Source organism: Phyllobates terribilis, unplaced genomic scaffold (genome assembly GCF_046119375.1).
Source record: "Phyllobates terribilis strain yellow unplaced genomic scaffold, ASM4611937v1 Scaffold_4__5_contigs__length_816908805, whole genome shotgun sequence".
Classification (NCBI taxonomy): domain Eukaryota; kingdom Metazoa; phylum Chordata; class Amphibia; order Anura; family Dendrobatidae; genus Phyllobates; species Phyllobates terribilis.
Genome location: NW_027362764.1, coordinates 684,488,684 through 684,508,318, shown reverse-complemented (window position 1 = coordinate 684,508,318; position 19,635 = coordinate 684,488,684). Strand labels below are relative to the sequence as shown.

The window sequence follows — 19,635 nt, the reverse complement described above, 5'->3', positions numbered from 1 at the left end:
ATGTGTCCAGGCCTACATGTCATCTGCTTCTCAGCATGAAGATTCTGTGTCTTTTGGGGTGGGCAGAGCAAGAGAGCCCCCCCTTTCTGTACCATGGGCTTTTATAGCCAGTCGTATGGACACCTGTTCTACATATGGTAGTGAACCAAAAATACACACACAAATAGCGCATGTCAACTAGACACGATGGCTGAGGCATAGAACTCAGAAAAATGATTATCGATTAACATTCCAAATGAATTTCCATAATTAACCATTTAACATTTCCCCCTTTTTGAGAATAAAAGGACTTTAACTGAAAATTCTCAAAAGAAGACACATTCATCAATCATTTTTTCTTTCCTTCTTCCTTGGCAATATCATTAAATTTCCATAATAATAATAATAGTAATAATAGTATCAATATCGGATTATTGTTATATAATGATGTGAATTCTTGTTATGGTAAGCCGTGACTAATATTCATTTAATATGTATAATTATACTTCCCTATATCTAAATTGAAGCAATCGCGGGTTCAATCATCATCATCTGATGTCATCGGGTCGTCGTCTCGTCTTCTTCTTGATTCTTTTATAACACAGTCTTTAGATGAAAACTCCTTTGAAATAAATTACAGCATGTAGATATTGTACAGTCCATAATTGTGCTCATTATTGTTCAGTCCATAAACTGTACTCTTTATTAGAAAGATCATGTGTGTCAGTTGATAAGAAAACAAAGTCCATGGATGAAATGGAGCTTTAATATCTGTGCAGTGTCACCTGGACTTACGTTGGATCGTCTTTGGAATCTTCCGTGTGTCCGCACTGGTCTCGTGTCACTTTTGGAACAGATGTGACGTCTTTGGTCAGTAAAGCAAGGGTTAACTTGACACTTTCCTGCTTTATATAGCACCATAACCAGTACTCAGTCCTTTATATACAGGACACATATGCCAGGTATTACCTGTTCACCAGCTTTCACTGAAGCGTTGCAGGTGATAAGAAACCACTGGAACGTGAGGAAACTTGAACACAACACAGTACATATAGGATCATCGTCCTCTGCCGTCCTGGTGATCAGTGGTGTGAATTGTATTGTATGTAATGGACACAGTCTATTATAACACTCAGCATTCACACCTGTTACCTTCTGAGACGTCCGGATATCAGTTGCTTCTTCTTGTAACTTTTGAGAATCTCTTTGATTTATAAAAATTAAAAGTCTTTATTAAGATAGAATTCATAATTGCGATGTCTTGATTGAAGTCTTCATTCCCTAATCTGATACCAAATCTGGCAGTTTTTCCTAACCTATAATATCACAGCGTACCATAGCAATCAGTAATATCCATCTAATTATTATCAAAATATTAAAATAAATTATGTTTGGAATAATAAACAATAATAGATAATAATTCATTATCAATCAAGTTCTCCATATGATAGAACATTTTTATGTCATAGGTGTAATTACCTTTTCCAACCCATAGGTGTCAGTGTATTTTGAAAAAACAAGTTTTTATATCTTTATTAAACCAATAATATCAAAGAATGTATACTCCTGAACCAAAATGAATAAATATATGAATGTATGAATGAATGAATGAATGAATGAATAAATGAATGAATGAATTGTTGTGTTTACTCAGAAAATGTAAACATTTTTTCCTTAGCAATATATATTTAATGAAGCAATACTCTTGTATTAGACATTACTTTATTAAATATTAATGTGTTTTCTCAATTGAGATATTGAACTCAAATAAAATCAAATGAGAATTAAAAAATGAAAAAATAGAAAAATAAGAAATATAAAGTAAGAATAAAATTTTAAAAATGAAAAATAAAATTAAGAGTAAAAATAAGAATAAAAATAAAAATAAGGCCTTTAAATTTTAATAACAAATGCAGAGTAATTATATTCTCCATAAAAAATACCCTTATATCTCCATTATTTGGATAATTTCATATTTGTCATAACCTTGTAACACCAAAAAATATTAAATTATTCAACTTTGCATGTAATACCCTTCTTAATTATACCATAGTACCTTATTATTATTTCTTCTTTATTAAAATGTGTGGAAAATAAGTATTGATCAAAAGTGATTATGCAATCAGGATCAAAAACACATTTTCCCCCTTAATACCAAAAATATTATTTTATAAAATTTATGTATATATCAGAACCAAATTAAAAATAATTATTCTTCTAGAAATATTGTGCATAAATTTCATATCGATGAGTAGCATAGATTTGAGTAAAGAGAGGTGTGTACCTATTTAGGTAACCATTAAAAATAATATTATAGTTATTCAAGAATATTATTATGTGGAAAATTATTCTAAATATAAATTTGCTTTGTAAACCATTTTGATGTGTGGTTGCCCTTATCCACTATTAGTTAAATCAAGAAATAATAATTATTAAAGAAATATAGAAATATATATATGTAGATAATACCTAATTATGTATTATAATTTCCTCAGAATTAAATATATTTTTGTACCTTCACATAAAGAAACATTTTTTTTTTTCAAACATACAAACATACGAGGCCTCTGTCACATCAATCACACTTAGCAGCTGCTGATTTACTCATCTGTCACCTTCACTCTGACATTCACAGATCTGTTCAACTCAAACATTCCACATATGAAGTTTTAGATATATATTTATCCCAAAATTGTTGTATCCCAATTTATTAATGCGCATTGCAATATCAATTGAATATCTTTATATTTCTTTGACTATTCCCCAAGGACATATTATATAATATGAGAGTAAGTCACTGGAATTTCAGACACTTGAAAAAACTCTTGTCTTAGATTCTTTTTTCACTGGCTGCCCGGTCTTAAGTTACATCAGTTGAAAATAGAATGAATGGGATCCTATACTATTAGCTCAAAGTTCAAAGGCCGCAGCTGTCACACATCATGCTGTAAAGCTACTTTAATTTGCACGAACACTTCATGCACAGAAAATATTAGCAACACAAAAGAATTAATAAGTATTACATATATATTATAGTTCAACTAGATATATTGTTATTATTTTAAAATGTTATACACATGAAATCATGCAATTTTTTCACTTCCTGTGTGAATAAAGAAATAAATCCATTTTAGAGTTCTTTGATCAAATCCTGCTTTGGAATGAAAACTCTAAGGAAATATTAGAAAATAAAATTAAATAACAAATTCATACAGAAACAGAATTATTTAAATATCTTATACATATATTGGTTGGTTCTAATGTAATTCAAAATATTGCTACTTAAATTTATAGATATGTAGTTCTAATTTATTAATTAATATATATATATATCTTATAAACGTATATATAAATATAATTATACGCAATCTCTACTTAGACAAGTGTATATATATATATATATATATATATATGAACTATTAGAAACTATGTAACTACAATTTTACTGTATAAGATTATAAATAAATATTGAGACATTTTATTACATTTTGATACAACATTATAATTACAGTTTTTCCTTAGCCACTCCCTAAACCAAATCTTCTGTCTCTCTCAAATATCTCCAGGAACGCCCTATTTAGGAAAGACATTTTTCTATCCTTCAAAACCTCAGAGAACTGCCTGTTCTTCTGTCCACATTCCGTGACGTCACTGTGAGTTGGTCGTCTCACCTGTCTCTGTCCATCAGTTTCAGCCATTTTCCTTTTTAGAGAATCACAGTTCTGACTGAGAATTAACTCATTCTGTGGAGAGATGGATCTTTGCACTGGCTGATATGGCTTATAACATATATGTAATCTTCTGCGTATTTGATAGAGTTCACTATGGGGATGACTCAGTCTAGGAGAGTTTGATATTGGCTTTTGGTAAGATTTTACCTTTCCTGGTTTTATAAATTTAGCTTGATTTATTTTCTTTTCACGATTCTCATGTTTTCTAACAAAATCCAGCATCTGCGCACATTCAAATAATGAATTTTTTTGTGATGCCATAACTTGGGAAACTGAATTTAGGAATATGAATTTTTGTACAAAAGTTGTTATCATATGTTGTACTTTTCCATTTTTGATGAGAGCTTTGTACAACCGTTCAAATATGGACATGGATGTATATGTAAATTCCTTCCTACCAATCCTTAGTTTCTGCAGATCTTCTATGTTGGGAAAATCCTTTGTGACACAATAAAACAAATATCTTAATCTGTCCGAATCATTTTCCCATCCATTAGGAGAGTCATTTTCACAGGGCATTAAATGTAAACGTCTGGACAATGTCACAGGAATCCATATTTTAAATAATTGATTCCTCTCCTCATTGGATTAATCAAACTTATCAGAGAAGCTCTCAAATGTCTCTGAATTTCTACAGGCATGGATTTTGACATCATATTTTGCATGATTTTGTATAATTTCAGCAAATTTTTCCTCATTTTAATTTGGAGTTGAGCCTGGGTAATTCCAGAATTCTCTGATATTTTTAGTGGCTCTTGTACGTCCGTTCCTCCTACGTCACTCACGTCTCCTCCCACATCACCTAGTATGTCGGTTTCTCGTATGTCAGTCATGTCTCCTCCCATGTCAGGTTTCTGTATGTCCGTCTCTTGGTCAGACCCAAGGTCACCTTCAGTTACAGACACGTGTCTTACTTCTTGTTCATTTTCCACATTACAGTCTGAATCAGTATCACCGTCTGACACTTCTACACTATTTTCCTGCTTAGAAATCTCTAACACAAGACTATGAAAAAAATCTACCAAATGTAGAATATTTCTCAATTTCTGTTTGTCTCTATTTACCAATTTAGAAGTTAACTGTAAATTCTGCAATTCACATTCTTTGTATAAACTGAGCCACAAAACTTCTATGTCATCTCCTACATTAACTTTGAAATTAATATTACTTTGTTTAGCAAAAGAAGAAATTATATCCATATTTTGCTTACCTTAAGATTCCTTGGCTTCTCTTTATCAGCACGTCCTGTCTTCAGTTCGTCTGATTCTTTTCCTGTGTGATTCTGTTCCTTGTTAGTACCTCTGCTTCCTGTCTTTCCTCAGTCTGTAGGTCCTTTCTGCTTCTCGTGACAAACTAGTGAATTTACTGACACGTGAACAACAGCTGTTCAGCTCGTCAGGACTCCCACCTTGTTCACGGAAGAAATTCACTTACTTAATTTAAAAAACAAAAAAACAGGACTGGCTGGCTCACCATTGTAAAATAATACTCTTCCTGTATTATTTTTTTCTACTGAGGACTTCTCAAAGTATCAATATCACGATATTCTTATAAAAAATGTATCTATTTATTCTTGGATTGTCCATTAAAAAGAATCAGATTGCAGCAGGTACATACAATAATTAGTTATAAAGTAATTGTCCATTTGTCCATAATTAGCTTAATTGTTGAGATTCACCCATCTTTCCTTGGATCCTGGCTGGTAAATCATGTCTTTGTCCAGCATGTGTCCAGGCCTACATGTCATCTGCTTCTCAGCATGAAGATTCTGTGTCTTGTGGGGTGGGCAGAGCAAGAGAGCCCCCCCTTTCTGTACCATGGGCTTTTATAGCCAGTCGTATGGACACCTGTTCTACATATGGTAGTGAACAAAAAATACACACACAAATAGCGCATGTCAACTAGACACGATGGCTGAGGCATAGAACGCAAAGAAAAATGATTATCGATTAACATTCCAAATGAATTTCCATAATTAACCATTTAACAGAGACCGCCTGGGAATGCCAGGTGCTGTAGGCTTTTGCTTTTTCCTTCCTTCCACCAGCAGGGGGCACTCTCTTCTATGCCTTTTTTCCATTCCCTTTCACAAGTGCACACATTCATTCTCTTTTCTTTTTTTCATTTGCTTTCTCTCTTGCGCTATTTCATCTCTGCAAAATACCAGCATCCTTCTTATCACCGTGGGCCTCCAGCATTGTTGCTTATTTACTTTTAATACTAGGCTCCTTTTCACCAGGATCAGCGTCTCCCGGGTGGCTGGAGGCAACCACCGGTAACCCCAAGCAGAAGACCTTTGCAGGCAACACGACCCTCCCCCCTGAAGAGCAGCTCAAAGTCACTGGCAACCATCTCACCCTCTTCCTTCATTCACCCTTGGACGTCTCGCTCCACCCCCAAGTTACGGGTCCAGCTTGCTCTTTCTGTCACATTACCGCGATGAAGGGTTTAGCCTGCAGGAGACCCTGTGCCGAGCCATTTTTGAAGACACCTGATGCGGCGGGTGAATCACTGCTAAACAAACCACACCTGTAGGGATGGCACAGCCTTTGCATGGATCCTTCGGAGCCCGCCCCGTCACGGCCAGATTGCTCGCCACCAAGCGATCCTGAGAAAGGCTGGCCGGGCGATGGATCGAGCAGCGTCTACTGGCCATACCACCTTGGATACGCCCGATCTCGTCTGATCTCGGAAGCAAAGCAGGGCTGGGCTCAGACAGTACTTGGATGGGATACCTCCTGGGAACACCGGGTGCTGTAGACCATTTTGATGACGTTTTGCCCTACTGCCCAGCTCGGCTAGCATGAAACGGCGCCTTGCCGGACACCGACCTTAAGTAACTTAGATGATGGAAGCCCCAAGGCCTCTGAGCCAGTTGGCAGCTAAGTACGCTACCCCGCCGCCTTCACGCAGGCCTGACACCGAGATCCTTGAGACGGCTAGGAGTGCTTATTGACTCCGCAGCTCTCCGAGGGGAAATGGTGGTGTTAAAAGCACCCGGGGCCGTGAAGGGGCCAGGCTTTCAGCAGGTGCCCAGGGAAGGTTTTGGATGTCGGCTGCCTAGCGAGGGCCAGCAGAAGTAACATGTTTCTCTGCAAAGAAGCTTGTGTAACCAAGCCAGACGGCTGATAAAGAGCTAACCTCAGTGCAAGGAAGGCAAGGAAGGTGCGGAAGGAATTGGGGAGGGGGGGGTGATTCCTGCTAGGGCCCTGAAATCATAAAACAGGCAGGAGAGTCTGACGCATGGTGACGGAGAGCTTGTAGAGGCAGATAGGGGGTGTTGTCACGTGTGAGCACGTGTGCATGCTGGCTTGTGTGTGAGAGTGCGCTTCCTAGGTGTGGCGCGCTGCAGACAGGCAAAGGGATTGTACCCTTTCATTAAAAGTTAATCCCCGGCTGCAGGCTATTAGAAAGCAACTAACCACTCTCTACTTACCCTACCCGGGTCTACCGGTGAGTCTCGCCTCTGCTCCCGGCCTGTGGCATTGGCCATGAAGCTGACGTTCCGTCGACAGCGCTGCAGCCGATCAGTGAGCTCAGCGGCTCTGAGTGGGACGTTGTGTCTACAAGACCTTTTAAGGAATCCAGCAAAAAAATTGAAGAGAAGGGAAAGCACAAAAGGACCTGGTCTTGCTGAGCACTGGAAAGGGCAGCCGGCAGCCAGACTTCAAAGTAGAAAAGCAGCAAGTGAGAGCCTAGTCTCCGCCTACGGCCACACCAAACTGAACACGCCTGATCTCATCTGATTTCAGATGCTAAGCAGGGTTAGGCCTGGTTAGTACTTGGATGGGAAACCAGCTGGGAATACCAGGTGCTGTAGGCTTTTGCTTTTTTTTTTCCTTCCACCAACAGGAGGCACTCTCTTCTATGCCTTTTTTCCATTCCCTTTCACAAGAGCACACATTCATTCTCTTTTCTTTTTTTCATTTGCTTTCTCTCTTGCGCTATTTCATCTCTGCAAAATACGAGCATCCTTCTGATCACCGTGGGCCTCCAGCATTGTTGCTTCTTTACTTTTAATACTAGGCTCCTTTTCACCAGGACCAGCGTCTCCTGTGTGGCTGGAGGCAACCACCGGTAACCCCAAGCAGAAGAACTTTGCAGGCAACACGACCCTCCCCCCTGAAGAGCAGCTCAAAGTCACTGGCAACCATCTCACCCTCTTCCTTCATTCACCCCTGGACGTCTCGCTCCGCCCCCAAGTTACGGGTCCAGCTTGCTCTTTCTGTCACATTACCGCGATGAAGGGTTTAGCCTGCAGGAGACCCTGCGCCGAGCCATTTTTGAAGACACCTGATGCGGCGGGTGAATCACTGCTAAACAAACCACACCTGTAGGGACGGCACAAACTTTGCATGGACCCTTCGGAGCCCGCCCCGTCACGGCCAGATTGCTCGCCACCAAGCGATCCTGACAAAGGCTGGCCGGGCGATGGATCAAGCAGCTTCTACTGGCCATACCAGTTGGATACGCCCGATCTCATCTGATAATATCACAGCGTACCATAGCAATCAGTAATATCCATCTAATTATTATCAAAATATTAAAATAAATTATGTTTGGAATAATAAACAATAATAGATAATAATTCATTATCAATCAAGTTCTCCATATGATAGAACATTTTTATGTCATAGGTGTAATTACCTTTTCCAACCCATAGGTGTCAGTGTATTTTGAAAAAACAAGTTTTTATATCTTTATTAAACCAATAATATCAAAGAATGTATACTCCTGAACCAAAATGAATAAATATATGAATGTATGAATGAATGAATGAATGAATAAATGAATGAATGAATTGTTGTGTTTACTCAGAAAATGTAAACATTTTTTTCCTTAGCAATATATATTTAATGAAGCAATACTCTTGTATTAGACATTACTTTATTAAATATTAATTTGTTTTCTCAATTGAGATATTGAACTCAAATAAAATCAAATGAGAATTAAAAAATGAAAAAATAGAAAAATAAGAAGTATAAAGTAAGAATAAAATTTTAAAAATGAAAAATAAAATTAAGAGTAAAAATAAGAATAAAAATAAAAATAAGGCCTTTAAATTTTAATGACAAATGCAGAGTAATTATATTCTCCATAAAAAATACCCTTATATCTCCATTATCTGGATGATTTCATATTTGTCATAACCTTGTACCACCAAAAAATATTAAATTATGCAACTTAGCATGTAATACCCTTCTTAATTATACCATAGTACCTTATTATTATTTCTTCTTTATTAAAATGTGTGGAAAATAAGTATTGATCAAAAATTGATTATGTAATCAGGATCAAAAACACATTTTCCCCCTTAATACCAAAAATATTATTTTATAAAATTTATGTATATATCAGAACCAAATTAAAAATAATTATTCTTCTAGAAATATTGTGCATAAATTTCATATCGATGAGTAGCATAGATTTGACTAAAGAGAGGTGTGTACCTATTTAGGTAACCATTAAAAATAATATTATAGTTATTCAAGAATATTATCATGTGGAAAATTATTCTAAATATAAATTTGCTTTGTAAACCATTTTGATGTGTGGTTGCCCTTATTCACTATTAGTTAAATCAAGAAATAATAAATATTAAAGAAATATAGAAAAATATATATGTAGATTTCTTTTATTTCTTACTTTATACTTCTTATTTTTCTATTTTTTAATTTTTTAATTCTCATTTGATTTTATTTGAGTTCAATTTCTCAATTGAGAAAACACATTAATATTTAATAAAGTAATGTCTAATACAAGAGTATTGCTTCATTAAATATATATTGCTAAGGAAAAAAATGTTTACATTTTCTGAGTAAACACAACAATTCATTCATTCATTTATTCATTCATTCATTCATTCATTCATATATTTATTCATTTTGGTTCAGGAGTATACATTCTTTGATATTATTGGTTTAATAAAGATATAAAAACTTGTTTTTTCAAAATACACTGACACCTATGGGTTGGAAAAGGTAATTACACCTATGACATAAAAATGTTCTATCATATGGAGAACTTGATTGATAATGAATTATTATCTATTATTGTTTATTATTCCAAACATAATTTATTTTAATATTTTGATAATAATTAGATGGATATTACTGATTGCTATGGTACGCTGTGATATTATCAGATGAGATCGGGCGTATCCAAGGTGGTATGGCCAGTAGACGCTGCTCGATCCATCGCCCGGCCAGCCTTTCTCAGGATCGCTTGATGGCGAGCAATCTGGCCGTGACGGGGCGGACTCCGAAGGGTCCATGCAAAGGCTGTGCCATCCCTACAGGTGTGGTTTGTTTAGCAGTGACTCACCCGCCGCATCAGGTGTCTTCAAAAATGTCTCGGCGCAGGGTCTCCTGCAGGCTAAACCCTTCATCGCGGTAATGTGACAGAAAGAGCAAGCTGGACCCGTAACTTGGGGGAGAGCGAGACGTCCAGGGGTGAATGAAGGAAGAGGGTGAGATGGTTGCCAGTGACTTTGAGCTGCTCTTCAGGGGGGACGGTCGTGTTGCCTGCAAAGGTCTTCTGCTTGGGGTTACCGGTGGTTGCCTCCAGCCACGCGGGAGACGCTGGTCCTGGTGAAAAGGAGCCTAGTATTAAAAGTAAAGAAGCAACAATGCTAGAGGCCCACGGTGATCAGAAGGATGCTGGTATTTTGCAGAGATGAAATAGCGCAAGAGAGAAAGCAAATGAAAAAAAGAAAAGAGAATGAATGTGTGCACTTGTGAAAGGGAATGGAAAAAAGGCATAGAAGAGAGTGCACCCTGCTGGTGGAAGGAATGAAAAAGCAAAAGCCTACAGCACCTGGCATTCCCAGGTGGTCTCCCATCCAAGTACTAACCAGGCCCAACCCTGCTTAGCTTCTGAGATCAGATGAGAATGGGCGTGTTCAGGGTGGTGTGGCCGTATGCAGAGACAAGCCTCTCACTTGCTGCTTTTCTACTTTGACGTCTGGCTGCCGGCTGCCCTTTCCAGTGCTCAGAAAGACCAGGTCCTTTTGTGCTTTCCCTTCTCTTCAGTTTTTTTGCTGGCTTCCTTAAAAGTTCTTGTAGACAGAATGCCCCACTCAGAGCCGCTGAGCTCACTGATCGGCTGCAGCGCTATCGACGGAACGTCAGCTTCACGGCCAATGCCACAGGCCGGGAGCAGAGGCGAGACTCACCGGTAGACCAGGGTAGGGTGAGTAGAGCGCGGTTTGCTTTCTAATAGCCTGCAGCCGGGGATTAACTTTTAATGAAATTGAACAATCCCTTTGACTGTCTGCAGCGCGCCACACCAAGGAAGCGCACTCTCACACACAAGCCAGCATGCACACGTGCTCGCACGTGACAACACCCCCTATATGCCCCTACAACCTCTCCGTCACCATGCGTCAGACTCTCCTGCCTGTTTTATGATTTCAGAGCTCTAGCAGGAATCACCCCCCCCTCCCCAATTCCTTCCGCACCTTCTTTGCACTGAGGTTAGCTCTTTGTCAGCCGTCTGGCTTGGTTACACAAGCTTCTTTGCAGAGAAACATGTTACTTCTGCTGGCCCTCGCTAGGCGGCCAGCATCCAAAACCTTCCCTGGGCACCTGCTGAAAGCCTGGCCCCTTCACGGCCCCGGGTGCTTTTAACGCCATCATTTCCACACGGCGAGCTGCGGAGTCAATAAGCACTCCTAGCCGTGGCAAGGAGCTCGGTGTCAGGCTTGCGTGGTAGCGTACTTAGCTGCCAACTGGCTCAGAGGCCTTGGGGCTTCCATCATCTAAGTTACTTAAGGTCGGTGTCCGGCAAGGCGCCATTCCATGCTAGCAGAGCTGGGCAGTAGGGCAAAACGTCATCAAAATGGTCTACAGCACCCAGTGTTCCCAGGAGGTCTCGCATCCAAGTACTAACCAGTCCTGACCCTGCATAGCTTCCAAGTTCAGACGAGATCGGGCGTGTTCAGGGTGGTGTGGCCGTAGGCAGAGACAAGCCTCTCACTTGCTGCTTTTCTACTTTGACGTCTGGCTGCCGGCTGCCCTTTCCAGTGCTCAGCAAGACCAGGTCCTTTTGTGCTTTCCCTTCTCTTCAATTTTTTTGCTGGTTTCCTTAAAAGGTCTTGTAGACAAAACGCCCCACTCAGAGCCGCTGAGCTCACTGATCGGCTGCAGCGCTGTCGACGGAACGTCACCTTCACGGCCAATGCCACAGGCCGGGAGCAGAGGCGAGACTCACCGGTAGACCCGGGTAGGGTGAGTAGAGCGCGGTTAGTTGCTTTCTAATAGCCTGCAGCTGGGGATTAACTTTTAATGAAAGGGAACAATCCCTTTGACTGTCTGCAGCGCGCCACACCTAGGAAGCACACTCTCACACACAAGCCAGCATGCACACGTGCTCGCACGTGGCAACACCCCCTATCTTCCCCTACAACCTCTCCGTCACCATGCGTCAGACTCTACTGCCTGTTTTATGATTTCAGGGCCCTAGCAGGAATCACCCCCCCCCCTCCTCAATGCCTTCCTTGCCTTCCTTGTACTGAGGTTAGCTCTTTGTCAGCCGTCTGGCTTGGTTACACAAGCTTCTTTGCAGAGATACATGTTACTTCTGCTGGCCCTCGCTAGGCGGCCGGCATCCAAAACCTTCCCTGGGCACCTGCTGAAAGCCTGGCCCCTTCATGGCCCCGGGTGCTTTTAATGCCATCATTTCCACACGGCGAGCTGCGGAGTCAATAAGCACTCCTAGCCGTGACAAGGAGCTCGGTGTCAGGCCTGCGTGAAGGCGGCGGGGTAGCGTACTTAGCTGCCAACTGGCTCAGAGGCCTTGGGGCTTCCATCATCTAAGTTACTTAAGGTCGGTGTCCGTCAAGGCACCGTTCCATGCTAGCCGAGCTGGGCAGTAGGGCAAAACGTCATCAAAATGGTCTACGGCACCCGGTGTTCCCAGGAGGTCTCCCATCAAAGTACTGTCTGAGCCCAGCCCTGCTTTGCTTCCGAGATCAGACGAGAATGGGCGTATCCAAGGTGGTATGGCCAGTAGACGCTGCTTGATCCATCGCCTGGCCAGCCTTTCTCAGGATCGCTTGGTTGCGAGTGTAACATACCTGGCGGCGTCCTTGCATAGTGGTCCATCTCCCACTGTGCAAGAGCGCGCACTTGATCTCCTGTCCAGAATGTCTCTCTGGCTTCCCTCCATGCTGTCTGTTTGTGTCTGTTTCTGCTGCTTAAGGGCGGCGCCCGATCACTTCCTGCTTTTTGTACCTGCTGTGGGTCACACCCCTTGTGCGTCCTCAGCCTATTGCTGTCTGTCACCTGGTATATAGCTCAGCTGCTCCCATCTATCCCTGCCTGAGCATAGTGTTTCATTCAGTGTGTGCTTGCACTCTGAAGGTGCCAGGTCCCGTTCTTTGTCTCCTGCCTTGCGATATCAGTTCCCGTGTCTGAACTGAGTCCTGTCTATGTCTCCTGCCTTGCGGTATCAGTTCCCGTGTCTGAACTGAGTCCTGTCTTTGTCTCCTGCCTTGCGGTATCAGTTCCCGTGTCTGAACTGAGTCCTGTCTATGTCTCCTGCCTTGCGGTATCAGTTCCCGTGTCTGAACTGAGTCCTGTCTGTGTACTCTTGCCTGCTGCCTCTCCTGGAGGCTGTATTTCCAGTCCTGTCTGAACACGCTCCTAGCCTGTTCCTCCCGCCTTCTAGGGGCCGATTACCTAGACCCGCTCCTGTATCTTGTCTGTCCTGTCTGAACACGCTCTTTGCCTGTTCGTCCCGCCTCTCTGGGGGCCGTATTCCCAGACCCGCTCCTGTATCCCGCTGCAGTGTCGGTCTCCTCCGTACACTCAGTTCCAGTCTGAACTCTCTCCTATCCTTTACCTGTTTTGCCTCTATGTCCATTCCCTTCCTTTTTCTGCAGAGTCTGAACTCGTACCTAACTCCTGCTTGTTGTCTCTGTACTCACGTTTGTGAGTTTGTGGTCCACTCGCTACTTCACTGCAAGTACCCTTTGGGTATCTGGCTCTGCCTTTCTCTTCCTGTCTGTTCCGTGTGAACAGAGCCCTGTCCCCCCTGCTCTGCTTTGTTTGCCGCTCTGCGGTTTCCGCTCTGCTCCTGCCTTGTTTACCGCTCTGCGGTTTCCACTCTGCTCCTTCCTTGTTTACCGCTCTGCGGTTTCCGCTCTGCTCCTGCCTTGTTTACCGCTCTGCGGTTTCCGCTCTACTCCTGCTTAGCTTGCCGCTCTTGCGGTTTCTGCCCTGCTCTTGCCTTGCTTGCCGCTCCTTTGGTTTCTGCTCTGCTCCTGCCTTGTTTGCCGCTCTGCTCCTGCCTACTTAGCCGCTCTGCGGTTTCCGCTCTGCTCCTGCCTACTTAGCCGCTCTGCGGTTTCCGCTCTGCTCCTGCCTTGTTTACCGCTCTGCGGTTTCCGCTCTGCTCCTGCCTTGTTTGCCGCTCTGCGGTTTCCGCTCTGCTCCTGTCTACTTAGCCGCTCTGCGGTTTCCGCTCTGCTCCTGCCTTGTTTACCGCTCTGCAGTTTCCGCTCTGCTCCTGCCTTGTTTACCGCTCTGCGGTTTCCGCTCTGCTCCTGCCTTGTTTACCGCTCTGCGGTTTCCGCTCTGCTCCTGCTTAGCTTGCCGCTCTTACGGTTTCCACTCTGCTCTTGCCTTGCTTGCCGCTCCTGCGGTTTCTGCTCTGCATCTGCTCGCTGCTCCGGCAGTCCTGTCCTGCTCTGCTTCTGCTCGCTGCTCCGGCAGTCCCGTCCTGCTCTGCATCTGCTCGCTGCTCCGGCAGTCCTGTCCTGCTCTGCTTGCGCTCACTGCTCCGGCAGTCCCGTCCTGCTCTGCTCTTGCCCACCGCTTCGGGCATTCCCTCTCTGCTGTGTTTGGCTACCACATCTGCGGTTCTGTTTCTGTGACCCAGTCTGTACTGGGTCTTGTCCTCTCTGTGCTCCAGCCCGTCCTTTCGGCCAGTACCTCCCCGCCTGCATACTCGCCTGTATCCACCCGTCTGCATACCTGCCGTGTTCGCTTATATCCACCAGTCTGTGCCAGCCTAACCTGCCTGTTCCAGTAATCCCTGTGTGGGTCAACCCCCGTGTCCGGAGTTTGACCTGGAGTAGCACCTGGTCCCTCTGCCCGGTTTCTCCTTGGTGCACTGGCGTCGTATGCCGTCGTGCCACCTTGGTCGGATCGGCCAGATACTTAGTCACGCCCCTCCAGGCACTCTCCGGTTCATGGTCCAGTGGAACCACTACTCCCGCACACGCCAGTCAGTCCGGGCATGTGCATAACAGCATGCTCAGGCCATGGTTCCCGTTGAGCCCCACGGCCTTCGCTCTCTGAGACGTTTTCTAGTGAATACATGCATTAAAAATAAATAGATACATTTTTTTTTCCCTTAGCTGAGTTCCAGGCGAATTACGCACCGTCCAGATGGATCTATCAGCTCTCGTTCCTGCGGATCCGCCACGTTACTATGGGGATCCAAGACAGTGTCGTGCATTTGTGGAGCAATGCATGCTACACTTTAAGGCCTACCCTCTCTATTTTCCTTCCGATTGGGCTAAAGTGGCCTTTATGATTGACTACCTAGCGGGTGATGCCTTGAAATGGGTCACCCCCTATGGGAAGCATGGGATCCTGTCGTCCTTGACCTGCAGGCCTTCCTGGTGGCCTTTCGTGTGGTCTTTGAGGACCCTAACCCTGAAGCCCCTGCTGAAGCTTCACTTCCCAATATCCCGGAGCAGCCCCGACGGGTAATATGTGTGGGTAGCGCAATAGTCCTCCAGCCCAATGAGACTACTGCCCACCCAGAATCCTCACAGGGTGACTACGCTTTCCGGAATACTTCTCCCAACCTCAAGAGGCAGTCAAGACGTGCTAGACGTAGAGGCAAGCCGTCACGCCAGGGTCTGTCCTCCCTGAGACCTCCTGACCCCAACCTTGAAGTCCCTACTGAAGCTTCATCTCCCTGTATCCCGGAGAAGCCCCAACGGGTAATGTGCGTGTGTAGTGCACCAGTTCTCCTGCCCGAAGAGACTTCTGCCCATCCAGACTCCACACAGGAGAACTTCCTGCACCCGGCATCAGATGCTTCACCCACTTTAACCGGTGTGCATATCCAAGGATGCTCCAAAGCTGTGGTTACCTCAGAGTCTGTGCACCTCTACTACCTGGTGGAGGACCCCCTGTTGCCTCCTGAATCCTCCGGGATACCACTCGATGACAAATGGAGAGAGACTTCTCTACACCCGGTACTCGATACTTTGTCCGCTTCGTCCTGTGAGCCTGACAATGGGTACCCCAAAGTGGTAGTTACCCCCGAGTCTCTACACCCCTCCGACCAGGCGGAGGACCTCCAGTTGTCTCCTGAACCCTTCGGGGTGCTACCTGGTAGCGAAAAGACAGAGACTCTCCTATACTCTGTACCTGATACCTCGCTCGCTTCGTCCAGTGAGTCCAACCTAGTGTACTCCGAAGCAGAGGTTAACCATGAGTCTCTACACCCCTCTGACCAGGCGGAGGACCTCCAGTTGTCTCCAGAACCATTCGGGGTGCCACCTGGTGGTGAATGGACAGAGACTTTCCTATATCCTGGATCTGATACCTCGCTTGCTTCGTCCAGTGAGTCCGACCTAGTGTACTCTGAAGCAGAGGTTACCCGTGAGTCTCTACACCCCTCTGACCAGGCGGAGGACGGCCAGTTGTCTCCAGAACCCTTCGGGGTGCCACCTGGTGGTGAATGGAGAGAGACTTTCCTATACTCGGTACCCGATACCTCGCCTGCTTTGTCCAGTGAGTCCGACCTTGTGTACTCTGAAGCAGATGTTTTCTCTGAGCCTCTGCACTCTTCTGACCCGGCGGAGGACCTCCAGTTGTTTCCTGAATCCTCCGGGGTACCAACAGATAACAAAGAGGCAGTGACTTTTCCTCATCCTGTACCTGATAACCCGTCTATTTCTTCCTGTGAGCTTGACAAGATGTACCTCGAAGCAGAGATTACCCCCAAGTCTCTGTCCCCCTCCAACCCGGTGGAGGACTTCCAGTTGTCTCCTGTACCCTCTGGGATGCCACCTGAAAGTATGTGGAGTGAGACTTCCTTGTGTGCTGTTCCTGGTACTCCACCCATTTCGTCTGTTGCTAAGGGTGGCTGGATGGGAGGTAGCATCCTAGCTACCCAGAGGAGACCAGTTTTTCCGGTGGAAAGTGGAAGTGATCTCTTCGAAGGGAAGAATTGGCCCTCAAATTCCCTGCAGGAGATTCTGGCAGGCCTGAAGAAGAGGGGGCGTAAGGGGGGGGTACTGTAACATACCTGGCGGAGTCCTTGCATAGTGGTCCATCTCCCACTGTGCAAGAGCGCGCACTTGATCTCCTGTCCAGAATGTCTCTCTGGCTTCCCTCCATGCTGTCTGTTTGTGTCTGTTTCTGCTGCTTAAGGGCGGCGCCCGATCACTTCCTGATTTTTGTACCTGCTGTGGGTCACACCCCTTGTGCGTCCTCAGCCTATTGCTGTCTGTCACCTGGTATATAGCTCAGCTGCTCCCATCTATCCCTGCCTGAGCATAGTGTTTCATTCAGTGTGTGCTTGCACTCTGAAGGTGCCAGGTCCCGTTCTTTGTCTCCTGCCTTGTGGTATCAGTTCCCGTGTCTGAACTGAGTCCTGTCTATGTCTCCTGCCTTGCGGTATCAGTTCCCGTGTCTGAACTGAGTCCTGTCTTTGTCTCCTGCCTTGCGGTATCAGTTCCCGTGTCTGAACTGAGTCCTGTCTATGTCTCCTGCCTTGCGGTATCAGTTCCCGTGTCTGAACTGAGTCCTGTCTGTGTACTCTTGCCTGCTGCCTCTCCTGGAGGCTGTATTTCCAGTCCTGTCTGAACACGCTCCTAGCCTGTTCCTCCCGCCTTCTAGGGGCCGATTACCTAGACCCGCTCCTGTATTTTGTCTGTCCTGTCTGAACATGCTCCTTGCCTGTTCGTCCCGCCTCTCTGGGGGCCGTATTCCCAGACCCGCTCCTGTATCCCGCTGCAGTGTCGGTCTCCTCCGTACACTCAGTTCCAGTCTGAACTCTCTCCTATCCTTTACCTGTTTTGCCTCTATGTCCGTTCCCTTCCTTTTTCTGCAGAGTCTGAACTCGTACCTAACTCCTGCTTGTTGTCTCTGTACTCACGTTTGTGAGTTTGTGGTCCACTCGCTACTTCACTGCAAGTACCCTGTGGGTATCTGGCTCTGCCTTTCTCTTCCTGTCTGTTCCGTGGGAACAGAGCCCTGTCCCCCCTGCTCTGCTTTGTTTGCCGCTCTGCGGTTTCCGCTCTGCTCCTGCCTTGTTTACCGCTCTGCGGTTTCCGCTCTGCTCCTGCCTTGTTTACCGCTCTGCGGTTTCCGCTCTGCTCCTGCCTTGTTTACCGCTCTGCGGTTTCCGCTCTGCTCCTGCCTTGTTTACCGCTCTGCGGTTTCCGCTCTGCTCCTGCTTAGATTGCCTCTCTTGCGGTTTCTGCCCTGCTCTTGCCTTGCTTGCCGCTCCTGCGGTTTCTGCTCTGCTCCTGCCTTGTTTGCCGCTCTGCGGTTTCTGCTCTGCTCCTGCCTTGTTTGCCGCTCTGCGGTTTCCGCTCTGCTCCTGCCTACTTAGCCGCTCTGCGGTTTCCGCTCTGCTCCTGCCTTGTTTACCGCTCTGCGGTTTCCGCTCTGCTCCTGCCTTGTTTACCGCTCTGCGGTTTCCGCTCTGCTCATGCCTTGTTTACCGCTCTGCGGTTTCCGCTCTGCTCCTGCTTAGCTTGCCGCTCTTGCGGTTTCCACTCTGCTCTTGCCTTGCTTGCCGCTCCTGCGGTTTCTGCTCTGCATCTGCTCGCTGCTCCGGCAGTCCTGTCCTGCTCTGCTTCTGCTCGCTGCTCCGGCAGTCCCGTCCTGCTCTGCATCTGCTCGCTGCTCCGGCAGTCCTGTCCTGCTCTGCTTGCGCTCGCTGCTCCGGCAGTCCCGTCCTGCTCTGCTCTTGCCCACCGCTTCGGGTATTCCCTCTCTGCTGTGTTTGGCTACCACATCTGCGGTTCTGTTTCTGTGACCCAGTCTGTACTGGGTCTTGTCCTCTCTGTGCTCCAGCCCGTCCTTTCGGCCAGTACCTCCCCGCCTGCATACTCGCCTGTATCCACCCGTCTGCATACCTGCCGTGTTCGCTTATATCCACCAGTCTGTGCCAACCTAACCTGCCTGTTCCAGTAATCCCTGTGTGGGTCAACCCCCGTGTCCAGAGTTTGACCTGGAGTAGCACCTGGTCCCTGTGCCCGGTTTCTCCTTGGTGCACTGGCGTCGTATGCCGTCGTGCCACCTTGGTCGGATCGGCCAGATACTTAGTCACGCCCCTCCAGGCACTCTCCGGTTCATGGTCCAGTGGAACCACTACTCCCGCACACGCCAGTCAGTCCGGGCGTGTGCATAAAAGCGAGCAATCTGGCCGTGACGGGGCGGGCTCCGAAGGGTCCATGCAAAGTCTGTGCCGTCCCTACAGGTGTGGTTTGTTTAGCAGTGATTCACCCGCCACATCAGGTGTCTTCAAAAATGTCTCGGCGCAGGGTCTCCTGCAGGCTAAACCCTTCATCGCGGTAATGTGACAGAAAGAGCAAGCTGGACCCGTAACTTGGGGGCGGAGCGAGACGTCCAGGGGTGAATGAAGGAATAGGGTGAGATGGTTGCCAGTGACTTTGAGCTGCTCTTCAGGGGGGAGGGTCGTGTTGCCTGCAAATGTCTTCTGCTTGGGGTTACCGGTGGTTGCCTCCAGCCACGCGGGAGACGCTGGTCCTGGTGAAAAGGAGCCTAGTATTAAAAGTAAAGAAGCAACAATGCGGGAGGCCCACGGTGATCAGAAGGATGCTGGTATTTTGCAGAGATGAAATAGCGCAAGAGAGAAAGCAAATGAAAAAAAGAAAAGAGAATGAATGTGTGCACTTGTGAAAGGGAATGGAAAAAAGGCACAGAAG

The 19,635-nt window shown here is 45.6% G+C and overlaps 1 non-coding gene and 4 pseudogenes across 1 annotated transcript; 2 read left to right on the top strand and 3 right to left on the bottom strand.

Annotated features, from left to right (window-relative positions):
• The first annotated feature begins 6,353 nt into the window (after positions 1–6,353).
• LOC141267645 (5S ribosomal RNA) lies at positions 6,354–6,473 on the top strand (annotated as a pseudogene).
• Positions 6,474–7,414: 941 nt separating this feature from the next.
• LOC141268114 (5S ribosomal RNA) lies at positions 7,415–7,533 on the top strand (annotated as a pseudogene).
• A 2,981-nt stretch (positions 7,534–10,514) lies between these two features.
• LOC141267277 (5S ribosomal RNA) lies at positions 10,515–10,633 on the bottom strand. The gene has a single exon (XR_012321286.1). It is a non-coding gene; the product is annotated as a 5S ribosomal RNA (ribosomal RNA).
• Positions 10,634–11,551: 918 nt separating this feature from the next.
• LOC141269599 (5S ribosomal RNA) lies at positions 11,552–11,670 on the bottom strand (annotated as a pseudogene).
• A 934-nt stretch (positions 11,671–12,604) lies between these two features.
• On the bottom strand, positions 12,605–12,724 carry LOC141269083 (5S ribosomal RNA; annotated as a pseudogene).
• Between the last annotated feature and the right edge of the window lie 6,911 nt (positions 12,725–19,635).